Genomic DNA, 25,756 nt, shown 5'->3' on the forward strand with positions numbered 1-25,756 from the left:
GTGGTTAGAATTACATATCACAAACTCATAATGTTTCATATATTATGGATGAAAAATCTCTATACCATATACAAATATAGACCTCAAAATATCCTTGATAGTTCAGCAAATAAAATATATTGGAACCAGACAATTATCACAGACAGAACTATTGCTCACAATTGCCCCCAAAATAGAATTGACTTATAAACATTTAAGAATATTTTAATGCATGTTGAAATACCAAATATTCATAATCTCCAAGCTTTGCCAAATGAAAAACTTTAACACTAAGGAAACCTAGTATAAGAAAACAAAAATCATGTGGGAACAGAAATACATATCATCCCCATCATCCTATCTGCTATTGGAGTTTCCCCAAAGATTCTGTCAGTAAGACTGCAGAAATGAGCTTGTACTCCAGTACTTTTATTCAATTATAAAAAAGCAGTTATTTTATCCACCTGTGTAACACTCCACAGAACATTAAATATAAAAGAATAAGAGCAGAATAATGGCTTGCCCCAGATATGTTTCTATCTGAACTCCATAAAAAATTATAAGAATAATATGAATAATAATAATGAGGAGGAGGAGGAAGAATATGAGCTAGTTTCAAAAGTCAGTAGCAAGAAGTACCTCAAAAGATACCAGCCTGGAAGTGTATAATCAGAAAAGAAGGTCGGCCAGTCGCATAGTGAGAATGAGGAGATAACAAACAGTCCAAACAGTGCACTGATGCCCATATAATGTTAAAAGACATAGAGTTTTTTCCAGCTTATCTCAAGCTTGTTTGGTGGATATGTTACAGAGGATGTAGGGGAGGACATCGGAAATTCATATAGATTAATCCATGGAGTGGTTGTAATTTGCACTACTGAGGGAATTGTCCACCCAGATGAACCCATGAAGAATGAGTGGGCAAATAATTTATACATCTTTATAATCCTTCTTTATTCATTCAAAATCTGTAAGAATAATTGATTGATACAAGGAAAATATTAGACTATCCTGCTCTCTCTAGCATGAGCAAGTGCAATGATTACATATGCAAATAGTCATCTCATGCCAATCTCTGACCAATGCTCCAGGAACCTACAAAGACTTCAAAGGTTGACCAAGCTATTGTCTCAGAAATTGGGCTGATAACTTTATTGAGTCCCAGATAAACAAAATCTATTGCCATCTCCAGGCACCATTTCTTTTCTCTATAGTTCCTCTAAATTTTGCTAATATTAGGCTATATTGAGCTCACCTAGAAAGTCTAGTGGTTGGGCAGTCACCCAGAAATTCATCCAATATAAGAATTTGTCATTGGTGGTACACATCTGCCATTGTGTCTTCCTTAGGATTTCTCCATATTCCAGAAAACATAAGGCTTTTGATACTTCCAAATATGCTGCCTATAGTTCTCCTTCCATTAAGAAAAAGGTATAGGGGGAAGGGGTGGAGCCAAGATAGTGGAGAAAGGCAAGAACTCACTTGAGCTCTCCCCCCAAACCCCTCCAAATATTTTTAAATGACTCTAAACAAATTCTAGAGCAGCAGAACCCACAAAAAGACAGAGTGAAACAAATTTCCAGCCCAAGATAACCTGGAAAGTCGACAGGAAAGGTCTATTGCCCCAGGCTGAGAGAGGAGCTCAGTCCTGAGCAGGCTGCAGTACAGACTGGGCCCCAGCAAATCAGGAGCAGACCTCGGGGCAACTGAATCACTCACAGCAGTGGCAGTTTCCAGACTTCTCAGCCTACAAATGCCAAAGACAACTTAGAAGGTCAGTAGGAAAGGTCTGTCAGACCTGGGTGAGAAAAGAGTGCAGTCCAGTGCAGCCCCAGTCCCAGCAAACCAGGAGCAGGCCTTAGGAGTGACTGAATCGGCAATGGCAGCAGCAGTGGTGGCTTCTGGAGCTCTCAGCTCACAGATGGTAAGGGGATCAAACAACTGGTCAGAAGGAGATTACAGGGGTTTCTTTGCTAGAAGAGAGGGAGGACTCTGTTGCTTTGCCTATACTTGGATCTGGGTCACAGTCCTGGGTGGCAGTCCTGGGGCAAGGAGGAGCACTAGCACAGCAGAGCTCATGGCAGCAGTGGAGACGGGACCCTCCTCACAGTTGCAGGGCAGAAAAGAGTGCTTGTGGTCACTCACAAACCAGAGCACAAGCCAAGAGAGGAGTAAATACCTCTCCTTAGATCATACCACCTTGGAAGAACTGAAAATTTACAGGTTCCTAGAAGTATCTCTGAAAACAGCTGCACAAAACCCCTGAAGCTTGGGACAGTCCACCCACCACACTGGAAGCAGAGCCCTACCTTGACAAAGAGCTAAAAAGCCAAGGAATATGCTAGGGAAAGGAGCAAACAATGGAAAAAATTCTGACTTTAGAAACTTACTTTGGTGACAAAGAAGATCAAAACATACTCAGAAGAAGACAACAAAGTCAAAGCTCCTACATCCAAAGCCTCCAAGAAAAATATGAATCAGTCCCAAGCCATGGAAGAGCTCAAAAAGGATTCTGAAAATTAAGTAAGAGAAGCAAAGGAAAAATTGGGAAGAGAGATGAGAGTGATACAAGAAAATCATGAAAAACAAGTCAACCGCTTGCTAAAGGAAACCTAAAAAAAATACTGAAGAAAATAACACCTTAAAAAATAGACCAGACCAAATGGCAAAAGAGGTCCAAAAAGTCAATGAGGAGAAGAATGCCTTAAAAAACAGAATTGGCCAAATGGAAAAGGAGATCTAAAAGCTCACTGAAGAAAATAATTCCTTAAAAATTAGAATGGAGCAAATGGAAGCTAATGACTTTATGAGAAATCAAGAAATTATAAAAAAAAAAAACCAAAAGAATGAAAAAATAGAAGACAATGTGAAATATCTCATTGGAAAAAACAACTGACCTGGAAAATAGATCATCTTTCAAGAAATTATCAAGGAAAACTGCCCTGATATTCTAGAACCAGAGAGTAAAACAGAAATTGGAAGAATCCACTGATCACTTCCTAGAAGAGATCCCAAAAGGAAAACTCCCAGGAATATTATAGCCAAATTCTAGAGTTCCCAGGTCAAGGAGAAAATATTGCAAGCAGCCAGAAAGAAACAATTCAAGTATTGTGGAACCATAATCAGGATAGCACAAGATTTAGCAGCTTCTATATTAAAGGATCAGAGGGCTTGGAATATGATATTCCAGAGGTCAAAGGAGCTAGGATTAAAACCAAGAATCACCTACCCGGCCAAACTGAGTTTAATCCATGAGGGGGAAAAATTGACATTCAATGAGATAGAGGAATTTCGTGCATTCTTGAGAAAAGATCAGAGCTAAATACAAAATTCAACTTTCAAATACAAGACTCAAGAGAAGCATGAAAAGGTAAACAGGAAAGAGAAATCATAAGGTACTTATTAAAGCTAAACTGCTGACATTCCTACATGGAAAGATGATATTTGTAACTCATAACTCCTTTCTCATTATTAGGGTAGTTTGGAGGAGTATATATAGACAGAGGGCACAAGTGTGAGTTGAATATGAAGGGATGATATCTAAAAAATAAAATTAAGGGGTGATAGAGGAATGTACTGGGAGAAAGAGAAAGGGAGAGGTAGAATGGGGTAAATTGTCTCACATAAAAGAGGCAAGAAAAAGCTTTTACAGTGGAGGGGAAGGGTGAGAGGGAATGAGTCAGCCTTATTCTGATCAGGATTGGCTTAAAGAGCGAATAAAATACATACTCAGTTGAGTATAGAAATCTATCTTACCCTACAGCAAAATAGGGGAGAAGGGAATAAGAGAAAGGGGGGGATAGAAGAAAGGGCAGATTGGAGGAGGGGTAATCAGAAGCAAACACTTTTGAGGAGGGACAGGGTGAAAGGAGAGAATAGAATAAACAGGGAATGGGGTAGAATGGAGGGAAAAATAGTTAGTGTTTTATAACATGACTATGGAAGTGTTTTGCATAACTACACATGTATAACCTATATTGAATTGCTTGACTTCTTAATCATGCGGGGTGGGGAGGGAGGAAGGGAGAGAATTTAGAGCTCAAAATTTTCAAAATGAATGTTAAAAATTGTTTTTTACATGTAACTGGGGAAAAAATAAAATATCAAATTTAAAAAAAAAGAAAAAGGTATATATTTTTAAAATTATTCTAGGCTTTATTGCTTTCTTACTCCCTGTATTCCCTCAGAATTCATAGTACATACCACACAATTTAACCCTAAATTTTACACTATCTTTATATTATGTGCTATTGTTTCATGTATGTTAGTCTAATCTTGCCAAGGAAGTTATGCATTCCTAGAAGGCAGAAGCTGGGTATTACATCTTTGCATCTCCTGCAAGTCCTATAAAGATATCTCCAATATTTCCAAGCTATAGTAGGTGCTCAATAAATACATGATGATATACCTCAAAAAGAGTCTAACTTATACAATTCTATGATTATCAAATCCTGCTTCCTACAGGAAGCCTTCCCAAATCCCTCTTAATTCCAGTGCCTTCCTTGTTGTTTATTCTCTATTTATCCTGTATACAGCTTGCTTTGCATGTATTAATCTACATGTTGTCTCCCCATTAAATTGTAAGCTCCTTGAGGGCAGGTGCTGTCTTTTGCCTTTTTGGTAGCCCAGTGCTCAGCACAGCTCCTGACACATAGTAGGCACTTAATAAATGTTTACTGAATTGAATTGACAAAATAAAGAATATTATTGTTGCTTACCAACACTTGGTTACTGAGGAGCATTTCTCGGTTTGTGAACTATCTAGCCTGATCTCCCCTACGACCTACATTTGACTAATTATGGCTGCTCACCATCATATCATCAAACTTTCTCTGGTTACCCTTTTCTTCAACTCTAGTTAAAAAAACAAGTTAGATTAATAAGAGGTTAAAACAACCAGTTAACAGACAGTATAAGTAAGGAAAAGCACTGGTTCTAGGGTCAAAGAACTTGAGTCCCAATCCTACCTCTGACTATTAGGATATGTGTAACCTTGGGTAAGTCATTTAATCACCTTAGACTTCAATTCCTCATCTATAAAATAATGGGGTTCAACTAGATGGCATCTGAAAGACCCTTCCAATTTTAGGTCTCTGGTTATAAATAACCATTCCAAATTATCCAGGAATTTTGTTCATCATATGAAATTTCCCTTATCCCCTATGACACTCTTTCTTGACCAGCATGTAAATTGACCATGGTCTACTGGAAAGATGCCTCAAAGTTATTAGACCTCCTTGGTTTGTTTTGTAGAATGTTTTAATTGAGTGAGTATGTAAGAGCAATTTAACCACCTTCTTCCCTTTTTCATGTGCAGCTAGATAAGGAAGCCGTCTTGAGTAGCAGATGCAGCTGGCATTAGTAAATCTAGTAAGGAAAAGCTGGCATACAGCAGATGCTCTATCAATCACCTCTGGTCAAGCACCACTGAAAGATTCATTTTCAAAGCAAAGTGCTTTTCCTGCTAAAAATCATTATTTAGTCCAACAGATTTGGAAAAGGAGATCATCAGGCATCCTCAAAGCCTCACTCAGGTTTCCCTGCAATGTTCTCGCCATGATTTGTTTTTGGAGAGGAAAGGTATAATGAATGCCCTAGTCCCCCAAATGTTCAGGTGGAATGTCACAGTAGCAAGAAGTGCCATGCCACTGTAAGAGTGGCTCCTCTAGCCCAACATCCTCCCAGTTACAGGTCTTTTAGCACATTTGGCAAGGTCAAAGAAAAATTATTTGATAATTATTTGACATGATGAGAGGAGAAAGGGATAAGAGAAAGTGTCTTTTCTACACAATCACAGATGTCTGAGAATTGATTTTAAGCAGGTGGGTTGTGAGCCTTATCTAAAGAGAGCTGGAAGGACCAAGAGCTCCTTGGAATTGACTCAGTTATTGGAAACTGGGAAAGCACAGACAGAGTTGTCAATTTCATGCCTTTTTTCTACTGAGATTCAGTAACATCCAAGTTGTTTCTGCTATCCCTGTGAGGCACTGGCATAAGTTACCATCAAATCCATGCAGTCAGTGACAGTGACTTTCTGCATGAAAACAATTCGTTCTCCACTGTGTAAAAATTTGATCAACTCAATTAACTTTTCTAGGCCTCATTCTTACCTTTCTATTGTCCAGGGTCTCCCCTCTTTAAAATGGGTTTAATTACTTGCTGCTCACTACTTCACAAGACTGCTGAGATGAATTAGATCATCAGCATGTTTGGGGTTAATTTTTCCAGAACAAATTTACTAGATTTATATCCCTGAGTAATCCTGATTCCTTGAAAAGATTAAAAAAGGAATTTTCTTTCAAGGAAAGAAAAGTTCTCATGGTTTGAATGCCTAAAATTCTGTGGACTCACTTAAGTTGATGTACTGTTTAAGAAGTACGTAGTATTTTGGTTATGCTTGATCTATTTAAATTAGTTTAGACTGTATAGCCAAAGTGCTAAATGAGGTTGGATTCTTCCCATTAAAGCTGATGTCTCACATACAGTAACCAAGCCATCCCTTGAATGGATTGACCCCAGTTCAAATTTCTAACACTGGAGGTTTTCTTGTGAATAATTTATTGCACTTTTCCTTTCAAGCCTCTATTTGTGAATTCACTAAGTTTAAGAAAGAACAGATGTTTAACATATAACTCATGTCAAATCCATCTTAAGCTCTATTAATCAATGGTTAGAAAAAATCCCAACCTTTGACAATGGAAGGCAACAGAGCTAGACCAAAAGTCATCAGGAAACTAGGGAAATGAGGTTTGTCACTTTAAGAAGTTATGCTAGCAAATTCTGCAAATTTGTTTTGTAGAGAAGGAAGAAAGAGCCCTCTATGAATGAAACACTTTATCTCATCTTTCCTTGATTTACTGCCTAACCTCATCCAAATAATCATCCAATCTGCAGGCTTCTCTCCTTCCAAACTGAGTTATTCTGAAAGGTTTGACATATCATCATGTTTAATATTCTCTAGAAACTCAAATAAAAGTTTGCTTATTCCAACCACTACAATTTGTTCAAAATCCAGAGTTATGTGTGATAACAATTACCTGGGTAATCCTAGAGACAAATGCCCCTCTACATGTAGCTAAATAAATGTCAATTGAATTTCATACTCAATACTAACAGCGTTAACACTTGACAGAGGTGATGAGATCTTACTGTACTCTGCAGTGGTCAGACTCCATCTGGAAGGTTGTCAGTTATAGGAACCATATTTTAAGAGGGACATTGACCAACTAGAGAATATCCAGTAAAAGGCAACCAGAACATGGGGGAGTCCCAAACTACATTAGTAAGAGGAACAGATGAAATAACTAGATATGTTTCACCTGAGGAAAATAAGACTTAAGGGAGTACGTGATCACCATTTTTGACTATGCTGAGGTGACGTCATGTAGAAAAGAAATTAAATTTATACTTTGTAGTTCCAGAGGACAAAACTAGGGTCAATTGGCAAGTTTGTAGGGAAATGGATTTTGGATCAATATAAAGACATTTTCTAGAAATTCGTACTATTCAACAGTGAACTGGATTGTCCCAAAAGGTAGTGACCCTTTAAGCAGGGCTAAATTACTATTTCTAAGCAATCTCTTAAAGAAGATTCATACATTGAATAGGAAATTGACCTAGATAAGAGTTTATGACTCTTTGAAAATGTAGTTCTTTTAATTCTGAAGGACTTACAATGAAAACTGCTATCCATCTCCAGAGAAAGAACTGATGAAGTCTAAATGCAGATTGAAGCATACTTTTTCTTTACTTTATTTTTCTTGGGTTTTTTGGGGGCAGGATTTTTGTTTTCTTTCACAACCTAACTAACATGGAAATATGTTTTGAATGACTGCACATGTATAAGCTATACCAAACTGCTTGCCTTCTCACCGCAGGAGGGGGCGGATGAAAAAGAGCGGGAAAGAATTTGGAACTCATTTTAAAAGAGTTTAAATTTTAAATGAGTTTAATTTTAAAAAATGAATGTTAAAAATTGTCATTACATGTAATTGGGGGAAATCAAATATTAAATCATTTAAAATAAATTAGCTTCATCAACATGGATGGGGGCAATGTCATTCTTTGTGGACTTTAAGTACCACGATTCCTAAGCCCAGAGTTCAATATGCATCTGAATGGACACCCTATAGAGCTTGTTCAACAGTATGTATTTCTGGGACAGATGACACAAATAGACAATGAACTGGGCCCATAGTTGATAAGGAAGAGGGGAACAAGCTGGATTGCTTCTAGAAAATTGCAAGGTACTTAACCAATCTTACCACAACAGAAAACGCCCATCTTTCAAATATTAATGTTTTATTGATGTTGCTATATGGCAGTGAGATCTGGAATACTTCTGCCTACAGGAAACCTAAGATCTGAATCAAACAGAGGAACAGAAAAGTACATGGAGGGTATGAGAAGAACAGGAATAAAAGCTGTCATCAAAGGATTCTGTGACAGAAAGAAAAATGGATTGGACAAGTGGCAATAGCAAGAGATGACAGGTGGACAGCTAGAGTGCTCCACTATTACTCTTGTAATGTTGGGAGAAAATAAAGGAAACATATACCACTTTAGGTAAATCTGTTGCAGTGAATTTTGGGGAGGAAATAGACAAGAATCACATAGGTTGGTTGATCATGGATGGATTGCAATCTGCATCACTGGAGAGAATTCCATAATTAGTGAGATCACAAATCCATTTGAGTATTTGAAAGTGAGATTTCTAATAAGTCTTGTGACCTTTTCTCACATGGAATAAAGTAAATAGTCTTCTCATCAACTAACCTACCATTTTGATACCTACTCAAAGTGAAAGGACTCTAGATATGCTTTACTTAATATAGCCTATAATTCCCTAAGGAATGATAGCAAGATTAGGAAAATTCACACTAGGAGGAAAAAACAAATCATTAATACATCCTTAATTAGGTAGGTATATGTTATAGATCTCACTTTTTAGAACTTTGAACATTTTTAGGACATTGTTTGAACTCTATAAGGGTTAACTGACTCAACCCACCTTTCAAAGTAACTTGGCAGAAGAGTCAGGACTAACTGAATTGAAAGATTAAGGTTATTATCTGAATAAATCAGATTTTAAAAGATCAACTCTGGCAGTCATCTTATCTGGTATTCAAAAAAAAAATGTTTTTTTCTGCTCACATGTTCCAATCTAATCCAACATGATTTATTAAGCATGTATTACGTGCCAGGGTCTGTGCTAATCACTGGAAAGTTAAAGACAAAAGAGAAAAATGGTTTCCTGCCCTCAAAGAGCTTATATTGTACTGGAGGGATACTACATGTACATAAATAAGTATATACATGATTATTTGAGGAGAGAATATAAACAACCAAAAGGATTAGAAAAGGTTTCTGATAGGAGTAACGTGTGCACTGAGCCCTGAAGGAAATTAGGTATTTTAAGGGAAAGAGGTCAAAGAGAAAGTGTGTGTTAGACATGAAGAGCAATCTATGAGAAGGGCATGGAGGCAGAAACGAAGTGACAAAATTAGGGAACAGCAAGCAAGTAGATCATTTGGCTTAAATATAGAATTCATGGAGGCAGCACAGCCCCTAAAAAGAGGTTTAATAAAATACCTCCCTCACTCCCTCTACAGAAATGGGAGGTCCATAGGTGTAAAACAGCATATGTTCTCAGATTTTTTCAATGTATGGTTGATTTTGCTTATTTTTTTCTCTTATTCCCATTTTTTTCTTTTCTTTTAAAAATATTCTTCATTATATGGAATTGATATCTAAGGTGAGACGAAAGAATAGTACAGAGGAAATTTTAAGTGACATAAGAACAGAAAAAACAACAAAATTTATTTTTAAGAATAAAGTAAAATTCAAAAAAAAATCTATTAAACTGAGAAGCAGAGGAGTCTGTATTTTATTCTATTTTAATATATTCCACTTGGGTTATTTTGCTTTTGTATATGACTTGTAAATTTATAATGCAGCACCATTAAACAAGTTTATTGACTTTCAACCTTTTGAAGTCCAGGTAGTTTTGCTCTGTTCTCAGCATTCAGGAAGTCTGGTAAGTTGCTGGCCATGGTGCTGACACAGAGCCTCAGTCACTTTGAAACCTGGCTAGAATAAGAAAATAACTACACTAAAGACATTGCTACTAGTACTGAAGGATGCTTAGGGAGGGCAGTAAGTAGTTTACTATTCAGAGTAGTGGTGGCAGCATATTCTGGCCAATAACACTGGACATAAAGTCCTACTTATCATTTAGTATCATTTATAGTCATTGACAGTACATTTCCCCAAAACTTCTCATGCCAAAGAACTTTGTACCTACAGTTTTTTCAGTAGTCAAGTCTTTCCTAAATTGTAGTATGAGTTCTGGTTTCTCCTGGTCAAAAACTACTGAAACTGTGTACTGGAGAGATGTGCCTTGTCTTCCATGTACTTAGGGAGAACAAGTGCTTCATGGGATCCCATTGATCCATAGGTACTATATACTAGAGGAGAGAATTGGGTCCTAGATCTGGGACAATTGAGCATACCTGGATCAGTGGCCTGGGAGGAGAGTTGGTTTTCAAGATAGTCTATCCTCAGATTCTTATTGAAGCTTCCATATTCTGAGACCCCATCTTTACTCATCATTAGAGGGCATAGAATGCAGGATAGGTAGGATATTTGTAAACAGTAGCCATCATAGTTACATGATAACTCAAGCTATCAATGTAACCAGCAAAATAAGTTGGATGAGAAATTTGGTAAGAGTGGGTAGATCAACTCTATTCCCTTACGTGAACATAGCAAACGAGCTATTATTTCATTGGTATTGGTACTCCCTCCGCCAATATAGATTAAAGCTCCTGCACATATAGTATATAGCCATCACAAATTACATGGTGAAGAAGAAAATAGCCTATTGGCCAATTTTCTGAGCCTCACTGAACTTAACTGGTCTAATTACTGGGTGATAGGCACATAGCCTATCATCTCTTCCAGTGGTCCTCAAATTGTGATCCAGGGACCTTGGGGGTCCTCAAGACCTTTTTGTGGGGTCCCCAAGATCAAAACTATTTTCCAAGTAATGCTAACATGTTTTATTTTCTAATATAGTAAATATAGATATACTCCACATAAGCAAAAGCTCCTGGGGTGGGGGTAGGGGTCAGTAATTTTTAGGAATGTAAAGGAGTCTTGAAAGCAAAAAGTTGGAAACCACTGGACTAGCCCACACTTCAAACTTTTCCAACTTGGTAAGATCTATTAGAATTTGCACTCTGCTGGCATGGGACAGGGAGCTTAGCATAGTGAGCTGAGTGCTGGACTCAGAATATACAATAGGAGTCAGAAAGACCTGGGTTCAAATCCTTTCTCAGGCACTTTCTAAATATGTGATGATAAATTAGTTACCTAGCCTCTCTAAGCCTCTCTTTCTCCATCTGTAAAATGGGAATAATAATATCTATATCACTTTCATCACAGAGCTGTTCTGAGGATCAAATATAAATCTTGGTTCTTATTCTTATAACTGTAAAGAACTCAGGGTCATATCTATGCCATAATGAAGCATTAGAATAGGACTTCACACCATGGGAAAAACAACTTAAAGGCAAAACCATATTCACAGTGGGTCAATACTGCTACTACCACTAGCTGTGATAATAATGCTATATTTTATGTGTATAATACCTTATACTTTCTGATTATTTTCATACATCTTATTTAATACAAGAAGCAGAGAGGGAAAAGATTATCATTTCTATTTTAAAGATGAGGGAAAAGATTCAGGGAAATTAAGTGACTTGACTGAAATTGCATTGCCAGATAATGGCAGGGGAGAGACTAGAACCAAGGTCTCTTTCTTCTCTGCTGATACCTCACAGGCTCATTATTGTAATCCAGAACACTTTTTTAACTGGGGAAGAGGAGGGAAAAAAGAAAGGAGCAGAGTAGCTGAACTAATCAGCCTTGATTCTTCCCTTCTCTTTGTGCATCTAAGGAGTCATTTAAAGAACATAAAGCTCTTTAAAAAAAACTATGTGCAATAACATAGGTCTTAGAAAAAGAGTCCAAATGACACTAAAGTCTTCGAGAAGTTGGAGCACTAGTTGACTCATCTTAATGGCAGGTGGAAAAATGTCCAAGCTCTCCAAGAAGCAAGCTGCACCTCCACCAAGAGTCACAATTATGAATCCACTCCACACTGAAGAATTGGCAAGCTCTGTTAAATGAAATTGTAATGAGCAATGTAGAACAGAGGACAAGGGAAGCCAAAGTACCTTTTGTGTCAATAAATTCATTTTTTTAATGTGTACTTGCTGCTGTGTTACAAGAGAGAGAATATAACAAGTCATGCTAGCTATGCCAAGGGAATCCCCAGGGACCATTTTGGAGGCATGTGTTGCCAGGTAACACAAATATGCTCCTGGAAAGCATCACTTTGCATGTGCTAATATCCTCCCAAATCCTCTGTTGATCATCCAAATGCAATACATTCAAGGTGGTTTCAACCAATCTGTCCCTGTTATCAGGTCCAAGGGGTTGTAGGGTGAAGGGAAGAAAGGATTGAGGAGCATTGTAAAAAAAAATTCATAACTTCCCAAAGAATGGCTCATTTGGGACCTGAACTCCAGAAGGAACAGGAGATGGCAGACACAGCCCAGTGTAGGACAAATGAAAGGCATATGGAAAAAGCAAATAAACATGAGTTTTGGCCCACAGACAAGTGTCTTTAATGGAGTGGTCCAGATGCAGATTATGTACATGTCTGAGAGTCTGGCTAAGGTTTGTTGATATTGTAGTGAAGTGGATAGAGCACTAGACCTGGAGTCAGGAAGACAAAGGTTCAAATCCCACCTCAGATAATTACTAACTGTGTGTCCTAGGCAAAACATTTAATCTTTTTAACTCAAATGTAAAACGAGTCCCTTTCTCATGAATCTGAATCTATGAGCTCTGAATCTACGATCCTATAAATCCATTAAGGCTAAGTTAAGGTTTCTGAGATTTTGAAAAGTACTATAAGGCAAGTTGTAGAGAAGGGGAGTGGTGCTAGAGTCTTCTCTTCAGATCCTGTCCTGGAGTCAAACTAAATAGCAAATATATATTAAGTAACCGCTGTATACCTAGTACTAAGTGCTAAGTGTTGGGAGGGGAAAAGACACAAAGAGATGTAAGACATATTCCATCCTGCAAAGAGATTACAGTCTAGAACTTACTATACACATAAAAACGATATCTTCAACAAAACAAAAATGTATAAAAACATAATTGACAATATAAGGCAATAAGTGTAAGACCCAATCAAGGGAATAGAAAGTAAATACTAAATGAATTAATTCAGAGAGAAGAGAGATAGAGGTCATATCTAACTTCAGCAACTAAGTTTCTATGTAACTGAATTTCTTTATCAATCTAACAGACACAGAATTCTGCAAGATGCTTCAGGGAGTGGACCCATCCCCATCAGAAAAATAATGGGATATAGAAGCTTCAGAGAAAACAAGCTAAAAGCAACATAGGGACAACCTTTATTCCACTCCCTAGGTAGATGAGACTCTGGTCTATTTCTAAGACCTCAAGGAATGGAAAGTTTTACACCTGGCCTTGGTTGTCCATCACAGAGTTTAGCTGGCCTCATTTTCAGGACATAATTCTTCTAACACCTGAATCTCTCATTTCCTAAGACCCATTTATTATCATCCTGTCCTTAGTGAAGATGAAGAATAGCTAATCACCACCAGGCAAGTGTTTTATTATGTGTTACAGTGGAAAAAGTCAAGGCACCTGGGTTCTAATTCACTTCCTAGCTATCTGACTTTAAATAAGTCCCTTTACATCCTTTATCCTCAATTTCTTCATTGGCAAAATAGGGATAATACCACCTGTTCTTCCAATTTCAGGGTTGTTATAAGGATCAAACAAAATCATTGGCTCATAGATATAGAGCTGGAAGGGATCTTAGAAGTGATTTAGTCCAACCCTGTCATTTGTCAAATGAAGAAACTTGAAGTCCAGAAAGGGCTAAGTGACTTACCCAGGGTTGCATAAGTAGCTAGACTCAGAGCAAGAATTCAAACCTAGGTCTTCTGATTCCAAATAAAGCATGCTTGTCAATGTACCTCACTGCCTCCAAGATAATGCCTATGAAAGAAAACTCTAAAGAAATCAACACATCATTTTTTTAAATCAAATTAAAGAGCCTTACAGATCTTTGGTTAGGGGGAAACTCACAGCCAAGCAAGGGATAGAGAATATCACACACACACACACAAAAAAAACCAAAAAAGATAATTTCAATTATATAAATATAAGGAGATAATTAGCAGAGTTTCCAAGCCAAGTGGAATTTATAAGATAATGAGATTTTTTTGCAAGGGGGGGGTAAATGGGTAAATGGAGTTTATTTCTCCCCATTGAGAGTATAGACATGACCATTGAAATCTTTTTAAAAAGACAAAATCCAATTCCTGATTGGTCCACAGTCTGGTTCCCAGATTTAGACTGCCCATAAGATGATTTAGTTGCTTAGGATCTTTAGGAAGACAGACTTCTCTTGCAGGATGTGCCACCCTATAAAAGAAAGTCAGCAGACCACTCTCAGCCTTTTTTTCCTTTTCCACCTTTTTCCTAGAGCCTTTCTTCTGCATTCCAGTGAGACGGTACTGAGGGGGAGACCTGTCTTTCCAGAAATAATTAATGGTACTTTGGGGGCAAAAATATAGCAAGCTGCACATATGGGAAACCACACAGCATAAGAGGAGAGTTTCTGGACCCCAATGGTTAACCAGCCCACTATCCCTATGTGACCATAGGCAAATCCCTTATCCCCTCTGAACTTCAGTTTCCTCATCCATAAGATGAGGCTTTTGGACTAGATGACCCCTAATATCCCTTCCAGCTCTGATACGGTATGATTCTGTGACCCCAAGTTACTCCTTCTCTGGAACTCATTTTCCTCATCCATTAATGAGGATAGTAAATAATACCTACTATAGAGTTCTATGAGATTCAAATTAGATACTAAATGTGAAAGCACTTCAAAAGTATGATAGTGTACAAGTACAAAGTATCATTATTCCCTCAATACTGTCTCTTCCATCCTTTCTCTATATATATATTAAGCCTGAGTCTAAGATTATAGATCAGTCAACTAACAAGTACTTATTAAGTACCTACTATGTGCCAGGTACTGTGCTAGGCTCTGGAGATACAATACAAAGAATTAAATTATCACTACTCATAATGAGTTTATATTTGAATGAAGGGGGAAAATAATACATATAAAATATATACAGCATAAATATAAAGTTAAGGAATGTATGTACATTTATATATAAAAAGTAAAATACAAGGGATTGTAGGAGAGAGAGTACTAGGAATTGGGGGAATCAAAAAAGGTTTCCTGAAGAAGATGGTATCTGAGCTGCACCTTAAAGGAAGAGAGGAATTCTATAAGAAGGAAGAGTAAAGAGGAAACTCACGAAATTATCACTCTCATGGGAGAATAATGGCTTTATTTTGCCCAAACAAATTCAATTTCATTCAACTAGTATTGATTAAACTAAGCATCTACTATGTGCCAAGAACTGTGATAGGGCACTGAGGCTACAAAACAAAAACAAAATGACCACAAATGGTCAGGCAAACAGCACCAAGATCAAAAGCAAACTGACTGGCCATCCTCCTAGCTCTTCTGTCCATTTGGGTGTAGCACTCAGGTAAATCTTACCCCAAACCATGTATAAACCCAGATGACTTCTAGTTGCAGGAAGATTGGAGACTGTTCATTGACTAAACAAAATATTGGATTTGATTTCTCTCTGGCTGGGTATTAGAAATGGCTCTTCCTCTCCTGGTGCTATTGCTGTTGCTTCTTGGTTAGATTCTTGTCAAGCACTTCATTTTACATTAGTGCTTACCAACAATGGCACATGCTCATAATCATTCCCCTATCAGTCTTCTTGGAGCACTGCCCACTGACAAGGCCCAGGTTAAACGTTTTCTCTTTCATTCCCTATGTGCTTGGTGTGGAAAGAACACTGGAGTCAAAGGATCTCATTCAAATCCTGGTTCTGACATTTTCTAACTGTGTAACCTTGGGCACTTCACTTAATGTCTCAAGGCCTCAGTTTCCTCATCTGTAAAATGAAGGAGTTGAGCTAAACTTCTAGGTCCCCTTTCCATCTGGAAGCTTATGATCCTATGCACCATTCAATAGACTGAACTCTGCTCTGAATAAGGGCAAAGGATATTTCTACCAGATATTTCTACCCAGTTTCTTGAGGCAATTCCAGCTCTCCATTTAGGAAATGGAAGCCATAACCCAAAGCTTTATCCTTCAACAACAGTTTCATAGTCAAATAAACTCTACACAGACTATCCTAGGGAAAGTGCCATGACTATTTCCCCATATTCTCTCCATATAACTGAAAACAGTGCTGATTTCTCAAATCAAGTCAAGTCAACAAACCCTAACTATGTGCCAAGATCTTTGTTAAGGGCTAGAGGTAGAAAGAAAGGCAAAAGAAGTCCCTGCTGTCAAGGAGCTTAAATTCTAATTGGGGTGATAACAGGTAAATTTAAAGAGACTTGAAGTGGAATATGCTACCTTTACGTGAGGTTGAGGCTACTGATCTACAATCTGCAGGACATACAAAAGGAGCTGTTTTCCCAGTAGTGGGGATGGGTTGGCACTGACCTCTGCTCTCTCCTCTTCATGACTAATGGTAGCGCATTAGCAGGACAGATGGCTCTGGCTTTGAATGCAGTTCACAGAACAGAGCAAAGCTAACTCATCAGAATGAGGATCAAACCTATGACGTTTGCTTCATTAACGCAGTGCTTTATTAGACAGACCTAACCGATATTGGAGTAGGGGCAGAAGGAACTAAAGATTCAGTTTCTTACATTTTTAGGATCAAGATTGCCCACAGTCACCATTTTCATTACAGGTCCCTTGATGGGAACAATCTTACTAGTTATCATAATATGATCCAAGGACTCCTAGTGGTTCTCTAGATTTTTTCAGGGGGTAAAAAAGGTCAAAACTCTTCATAATAATAATAATACAAAGATTTTTAATTTCTAATATGGTAAATACTGATGAATATAACCTACATAATCAAAAGCTCTTGTGGGAAGGAGTCCTCAATAATTTTTTAGAGTGTAAAGGAATCTTGAAACCAAAAAGTTTCAGGAACATTGACCTAGACTGTCATCCTGTGTGTACTAGGCTAGGATGGCAGAGAAAAACTATGTACATACATACATACATGCACACACATCCACATTTTGCCCATAGTACCTTCATAACACCCTAAAAATCATTTTGCCCATAGCCCCTCAAACAATAAACCCACCTACCCAGTCTAACTATACTGTGACCTCATTTTCTTTTATTTCTTCTGAGGCTATAGCCCTTCCCAGCTAGAATTCCAGCTGGCTCAGAGGCCAAACCAGGTTAGGCTGCATGAAAAGGCAATCTCACTGAATCTCCTCAGAAAGCTAATTCAGCCATTTACTCTCAATCTGTAATGTGTGCTGACGTCTATCAGATTTCAAAGAAGATGAATGCATGGGTCAAATTGGATTAAAAATATAATTGAATAAGACAGGACAAGACAGTTTGATGGAAGACTTTGATCTGATAAAGGGAGAGAAAAATGTTTACTCTTAATGCAAGAGGGTGATGGGGAGTTATCTGGAACCTGACTAACCTCCTCCCATCACCACCACCAATGACAACAGAAAACATTTTCAGCAATTGTGCGTCTGACAGGCCTCAATATCCCATGGATAAGACTGTTTCAAATCATCAAAGAGATCACAGAGAACTGGAAAAGAAATCCAAGGGGTTCTCAAGTCATAGGATCATAGAATTTAGAGCTGTAAGGAACCTTGGAGATCATCTGGTCAATCCCCTTCATTTAATAAATCCTTCCAGATAACATCCCTCATGAGTCTTTCAAGTTTCTAAAATACTAAAAAGAAAAAAAAATGCTTTATTGCAAGAAGCCATATCTAAAATATGCCCTCCAGACAAGGGCTAGAAGTATCTTAAGGGTGGGATGGCTAAGACAATCAGAAATGCTTAGAGGATTCCTCCACTAGGTAGGAAGCTAAACTAGGTGGTCTCTAGAGTTCCTTCTAGTTCTAAGATCCTACAATCCTAAAATCAGCACTATCATTACTGAGTGGAATATCATGTATGGAAGGCCCTGAGTTGTTTTACCAAAAGAGAATCAAGAGCTATGTTCCTGGTCCTTCAAGAGTTCAGCTCAGGAGAGAAACATGAAAAAAAAAAAAAAAACTTGATCACACTTACCATGAAATGAACAAACAAGTTCAAATTCACATAACGGAGACAACGCACAGAGGGAATTTGGAGTGCCAGGCTCTCTGGAGGCTGACAGCTCCAGCTTCTGTTTATAAAACGTGGCACTGATCGCTACTCTACCTCTTAACTGCATGGCCTGCCTAATGCCTTCGTTAGAACAAGTCCCTGGACTGCTGGATACTAGTTTTGATCTATCTGCTATTGTTGTTTCCCAGAAACCCACAGCTGTAGCTCAGGGCTTAGTATTGTGCTTAGAATCTTGTAAATAAGATATGGAAGAGTCCTGAAATCATCTAGGCCTACTGCCTAATTTTATAGATGAAGAAATTGAGGCCCAAAGAGACTTAACCAAAGTCACAAAGAGACGTAGCGGCAGAGCTAGGACTAGAACTCAAGACTTGCCTGTTAGAAAGGAGACTTAGTTTCAACATCCACCTCTAACACTTATTAGTTGTGTGACCATGGGCATATCATTTAACCTAGAAGGTAGAATGGCACAATGAATCCCGGGTGAGTCACTTAACCTCCCTGATCCTCAGTTTCCCTATATATAAAATTAGTTGGGCTAGATGGCTTCTGAGCTTCCTTCTAGTTCTAGATCCATGATCCCTGAATTCAAACCCTAGATCTGCTTCTACTTATATGATTTTACAGAAGTCACTCTAGGCCTCGACTGCCTCATTTGTAAAATGAGAGTTAGAGTAGGTGAACTCAAAAATGGTATTTAGTGCCCTCCAATTTAAGATCTATGACCCAGCTCTTGGCACTTCAGTTTTCTTCATCTGTAAGACAGAGTTATCTGTAGTATCTACTTCACAAGGTTGTTGAAGAACCAATGAAAGAGCATTTTATAAAACTTTCTGTAAACATTAAAGTGCATTGACAACTATTACAATGATGGTGATGGTGACGATTAGCTATTATTAACTATTACTTCATTTGTGACCCTAATATGTTTCTGCCATTTACCATGTTGCAGTCCCCCCGTATTCAGGGACCCTTTCGCTATTCACCTTCTGTATAAGTTTTACTACATGAAGCAGCAAGCTGTAATGGAAAAAATATTGAATAACAATAACAACGATGATGATAATAATACAACTATTTATATAGCACTTTAAAATTTACAAAATGCTTTAGAAATATAACCTTTTATCCTCACAACAACCTCGTGAGGTAGGGGCTATTATTGTTCTCATTTTACAGAACAGGAACCTGAGGCTGGAGAAGTTAAATACTTGTTTAGGGTCAAAGAGCTGATAAGTACATGGGGTCAAATTTGAACTCAAGTCTTCTTACCTCCAAACCCAGCACTATCCCCTGCACCAACAAAGTCTTCATTTCTAGAACTGCCTGTTACTATGTGATTTTGGATATGTGATTTGGACCCCTCTGGATCTCAGTTGATTCGTTTATAAAATAAGAGAGTTGGGTTGGATGGTATTTATTATCCCTCCTAGCTCTAACTCCTGTGAATTTTTCATATTGCAATTGGGTGTGAACCAATTAGAGAAGCAACTGAAAATCCCACAGAGCTGGCCAATTCCCATAAATAGGGAAGGGAAAAAGCATTTACATAGTACTTACTATGTGCCAGGTACTGTGCCAAGAAGAATAATCTTTGAACCAAAAAGGGAAAAACAAAAATTTCTAGTTCAAGTTGATACTCAAGAGAAGTCAGGAAATAGTAAACGAGAACCTGACCCCCTTGATTAATTCAAGTCATCTAAGCCAGATAAACTACATCCTATTAGAAAGAAGACAATTGGGTAGAGGAGTTTTTAGAAAACTAGACCTGCAGTCAGTAAGACTTCAGTTGAAATCTTCCTCAGATATTTAATAGCTATGTGATCCTAGGTAAATTATTTAACTTCTGCCTCAGTTTCCTCATCTGTAAACTGAGGGTAATAATGGGTTATTGTGATGATAAAATGAGATAATAGTTGTAAAGTGTTTTGCACACTTTAAAGTGCTATATAAGTGCTAGATATTAATATTATTAAAGTGGTGAGTATAATTACTAAGCCACTGGTAATGGGTTTTGAAAAATTGCAGAGGAAAAGTACCTCAGAATAGAAGAAAAATTAATTTTTTAAATGGAAGAGAAAAAAGTAAAAAAAACTATAGGACTATAAACTTGACTTCAATTTCCAGCAAAATTTAGACTATATCATTAAAGGGCTGGTTAGGGAACATCTAGAAATAGAAGTGATAATTACAAAGAGCCATCTTGGCTCCATCAAGAGCAGATCATGACAGACTAATCTTATTTTCTTCTCTGGCAATATTACTGGACTGGTAGATTAGAGGAATCCATCTAGCCATCCCTATCTCTATAGATATGGATATAGACATAGACATACACAGACACAGGCATAGACATGTTGTTGTTTGTCCTTCATTCTCAAAGAGGACCAATGACATCAGGAAGGTGATGTCTTGACTTGCAAGTGAATTGGATTTAAGTGAGGCAAAGCTGTGCAAAGTCACCAGCCTCACTCTCTAATCAGGAGCTATCTGGGTCCAGTGGCATGACATAGATCAGGATGACTGGAGATGGCCCTAGATGCAGTGGGAAACCTTTGATTTTTTAAGCTAAGGTCTTTCCCAGGTCTCCTCAATATAGGAAGAATGGGTATATTTTAAAGCACATTTTCTTTTATCTTATTGCTTTACATCCATATCAAATAGACAGACTGTAGGGTTCTCCTGTCTCTTTTCTGGAAATAGTCCACTCAATAAATTCTATGACTTTTGCTTGGCAACTGTCTTCCATCTATAGGCCTTGCTTTCCTGACTCAGCCACAGAGCTGCATGGTCATTTCAGAAATGAAAGCAATAAATTTCACAGCTGTTCCTTTGGAATTATTTTTTGTCCTGTTCTACTCCAAGCACAGTCCTCTAGATAATTGTTGAGCTCATGGAAGTAACCTGGCTATACCCAAAAACATTTTACTTCTCTTTAAATCATGTAGACATAGATGTAGAGTCTAGGTCTCTCTTTTGAGCTTCTGTTCTACATTATCAACTATCTATATCTATTTTAAAATGGATTTCCCATTGGTAGCTCAATATGTTCAAAACAGAATTAATTATATTTTCCCCAAAATCTTTTTTTCTCTTCCTAACATCCCTATATCTATTATCCTTCTAGTCCTCCAGGTTTGAAGCCTCAGAACTATACTTGACTCCTTATTCTCCTTCACTGTACATCCAATCAGTTGACAAGTCTTATCAATTCTATCTCCCCAACATCTTTTTCATCCATCTTTTTCTCTTGACTCATTACAACACTTAAATTTAGGTCCTCATCAGCTGTACCCTAGAGTATTGCAATAGATACCTAATTGGTCTCCCTACCTCATATCTCTTCCCTTCTCCAATCTGTCCTCCACAGACATGCTAAAGTGATCATCCAAGTTTGAACATGTCATTCTCCTAGTCAGGAATCTCCACTGATCCTTATTGTTCCTAAGATCAAAAGTAGACTCCTCTGTTTAGCATTTAATTTCTCCACAACCTGGCTCCTACCTACCTTTCCAGGCTTATTACACATTAGCTCCTACAACCAGGGGTCCTTAACCTGGAATCTATAAACTTGAGTTTTTTTATATTTAACAATTATTTCAATATTATTGTATCCTTTGTAATTCTGACTATTGTCTTTATTCCTTTAAAAACATTATTCTGACAAAGGGTCCATAGATTTCACCAAACTGACAAAGGCATCCATGTCACACATTTAAAGAAGTTAAAAACCCCTGGTGTACCTGCACAATACCTTTAAACCAAACTGGTCTTCTTGGTATTCTTCATACACAACAAACCATCTTCTGCCTCTGGCTGCCTTTGCACAGACTGTCCCCCCATCCCTGAAAGACACTCTCTTCTCATTCAACTTTTTATTGTAGTTGTGACTCTTGACAAGTTATTTAACCTCTCAAGACCCCAAGTAACACTTTAAGACTTTTCATTGCAGAACAGATGTTCATATTCATTGGTAGAAGGAGTTTCCTTAATGGGAATTCCATGTACCTAAGAAATCATAAATCCCAGACCCCCTTCAAAAAAATAGCATATTAGTGATGTATTGGTGAGTTTTGCTGAACTGACTTTTTATTTCTTTCATTTTTATTCTGTGTTATAGGAGTGTCTTGGGGCAGCTAGATGGCACAGTGGATAGAGCACTGGCCCTGGAGTCAGGAGGACCTGAGTTCAAATCCTGCCTCAGACCCATAACACTCACTAGTCACTTAATCCCAATTGCCTCACCCCCCCCCAAAAAAAAGAGTTAAGTGTATTATGAGGATTTTAAAAGGTAAATCATACATGTTATAGGAGTGTCTGTACTAGGGTAGAGAGTGGGAATATATTCAGATATGAAAGTAATGGAAAAAACAAAATATATCAACAAAATTTGTTTAAAATTTTCAAAAGTGACAAAATAATTTTAATGGGAACACAATGGAGTAATGAATAAAGAAAAGTTTTTCTTAAAGTAGGTTAAGAGCTTAGATAGGGTGGGACTCCTGCACTAACAAGAGAGCAGTGGCACCACCCACAAAATCGTGGAGCCAACAGTTGAATAGCAGCCAATTCTGTGAGAGCCAGGAAGAGGCGCAGGGAGCTTGGCAGTTACACCAGAGCGCCATCTGGTGCTGAGTATTGCATATGAGAGATGGGATCCAGCACTAGACTGACCATGCATACATACCCTCTTCATGACTACTGAATAGTATTGGTGACATATATAACCAAGTAGGTATTTTTTCTCTACCTTTTGGGACTTGTCCCCATACTCCCTCCCAGCCTTGAAGATCTACAATATAACACCAAAGACAAGAATAATAGTGCTTTCAATCACTTGGTGGATAATAGTAGCAGCAAGTCCTACCTCTAGACAAATAGGCTAGTTTTTCCCTAAACAGACAATGAAACTGTCCTCGAAATTTAATTGGTCTAAGGAGTTAAGGCTGAAACAGCTCACTAGCTTCCTAGTTATCTCTGATATAAAAGCTCATCCAGTTCACCAGCTTGATGGACTCCCTGCTGCTATGAGAGTCGACACCCTCTTCTGCCCAGACATGTCACATTGGCAAATGCAGAAAGGAAGGGAGCTGCACAAGCCTGAATCATTGCTGTACCCTTGCTGAATATCTTTTCCATGCTATTAAGCAAACCATTTTTGTTGTTAAATGTTAAGCAGTCCACAAGGCTCTCATTTTGTTCTGATCCCAAGCCTGAAACACTGCACCAGCCTGAGTTAGGCTTGGACCAGAACAGTGGTGGTGCCAATTTCTACAGGTAGGCCAATGGGAGCTTTTTGCTATTTTTTTTTTAGTATTTTTATTATTATTATTTTTAATTGGTGAAGTAACATGAGATTTTTTGACATGGCCAATGTGGGAATATGTTTTGCTTAATTACACTTCACTACAGGGGTTTTGTTTGTTTGTTTTCCAATGAGGGAGGGAGAAAAATAAGCACGTGATAATTGGGAAAGAAAAGAAAAGAAAAAAGAAGTGGTGTGGGACAAGGTTGAGAGAATGTCATGAGGAGGCCCTCAGAGGATAATATGATTGAAAAAGTTTGAGAACCACTGAGGTTCTGCCAGCAACAGTCAAATTCTATATTGACAAGTTCCCTAAGGAACCTGGGTTGAACGAATTCTGTACCCCAGCAATGGAGCCTGCCCCAGCTGTGATTGAAAAAACAACAACAAAGGAAAAAAAAACTCAACTGTTTGGGTTTAGCCACAATTAGATCAGCTCCCCTAGGAGCTTCACCATGCATGATTTCATCAGCAGATTTTGAGATGAGCTAAGAGTGGCAAAGGAAGTGGATCTAAAACCTCACCACTAAGCTCTGAGTCAAGGAATGGAGCTCACTGCACTGCTTGCCTCGCCCCCTCTGTTGGCCAGCTGTGGAGGCTTAAAAGCATCACGTGGGCCCATTTTGTTTAATTAACAACCTGTTCAATGTCATCAATCAACCACTACTCCCGGATCTCTCCCGACCCTGGGATACTTAGGCTAAAACCGTCCAACTTTGATTTCCACTTTGCCTTTGGGTTATGCTTTCCTTTCAATACAGGTCAGATGACATCAATTCATTCTTGGGACTGGAAAAGCAGAGTCTGTTTTACGTTGAACTATTTTTGGGGTTTCTAGAAGGGTCACCTTGTAGGTCGGCTTTTGGGAGCACCTTGCCATGGCCACAACAATGACTATTTTCTCTGTCTGTAAGGATTAGTTATGCTAATAATGTCTGAATGAAGTGACTCAGTAAAACCCTTCTCAATAAAGAGAGTATACAGGTATGTGCAATACAATTAGCTCAGCTGATTGCAACACGGTGTTAATGAGGCCAAGGTTGTCAGTTTAGTCTCTATCTACTGGTTCCTCTGCTATCTACAAAAATGCTCATCCTTAAAAAATCCTCTGTTGATCCTACCTTCCTCACTATCTATCATCCTTTATCTCTCCTCCCTTTCTCAGGTAAAGGTTGTCTGTACTTAGGACTTCCATTTTCTATCTCTTTTAAACTTTCTGAAATCTTTCTTTAACATCATCATTCAACTGAAACTGTTCTCTCCAAAGTTACCCATGATTTCTTAAATGTCAAATCGAATGACCTTTTCTCAATCTCCATCCTTCTTGACCTTGTAACATTTGACATTGATGGTAACCTCCTAGAATGCCTCTCCTCTCTTGGTTTTCCTCCTGTTCCTTCCTTTGCTGGACCATTTACTAACTGCAAATGCACATCACCACCCCACCCCCTAAGGCTCTATCCTGGGTCATCTTCTCCTTCCTGTCTATATTGTCTCTCTTGGTGATCTAATCAACTTCCATAGGTTCAATTATCATCTTTATGCAGATTATTGCCAGATCTATTTATCTAGCCACTCTAGTCCCTTTCCTGAACTACAGTCCCAAATCGCCAAATGTATCCCCTAAAATAGCATATGTTCACTCTTAACTCATCTTCCCAAAGAAAAGCAGGCTATATTTCCCCTTCAGAATTCTAAGGTATTCCCAAAGGATATCTTTCTCTAATGCTTTCAGCTTGAACCCCCCATTCTAGGGTGTTCCCCCACAGTTAGCCACTAATGATTAGCACCCCAGTTCCATTTAGCCAATTAACAATTAGCTTTGACAAAAGGCTATTTATTTTGAAGATACAGCAAGAAATAAAAACCATATGCTCCCTTTAATATCACAGGTGTTGTGAGGGGGTGCAATATTTTTTACTTATGTCACATAGGTCCCTGGGGAGAGTGAACTCAGACTAAACACAGTTTCTCCATAGCATTTGCCCCCACCAACTTCCCTTCCAAATGCAGCATAGTTATTGCTGGCCTGGGCTGAGCAGGGCTCAGTCAATGCCCCAGGGCAGCAAGGGGGATGGGAGACTATTTGGATGCATCTATGAAGTTACAGATGCCACAAGAGGGTCCCCGGAGGCCCAGTATGG

This window comes from Vombatus ursinus, unplaced genomic scaffold (assembly GCF_900497805.2).
Source record: "Vombatus ursinus unplaced genomic scaffold, bare-nosed wombat genome assembly UNPS02014807.1, whole genome shotgun sequence".
NCBI lineage: Eukaryota > Metazoa > Chordata > Mammalia > Diprotodontia > Vombatidae > Vombatus > Vombatus ursinus.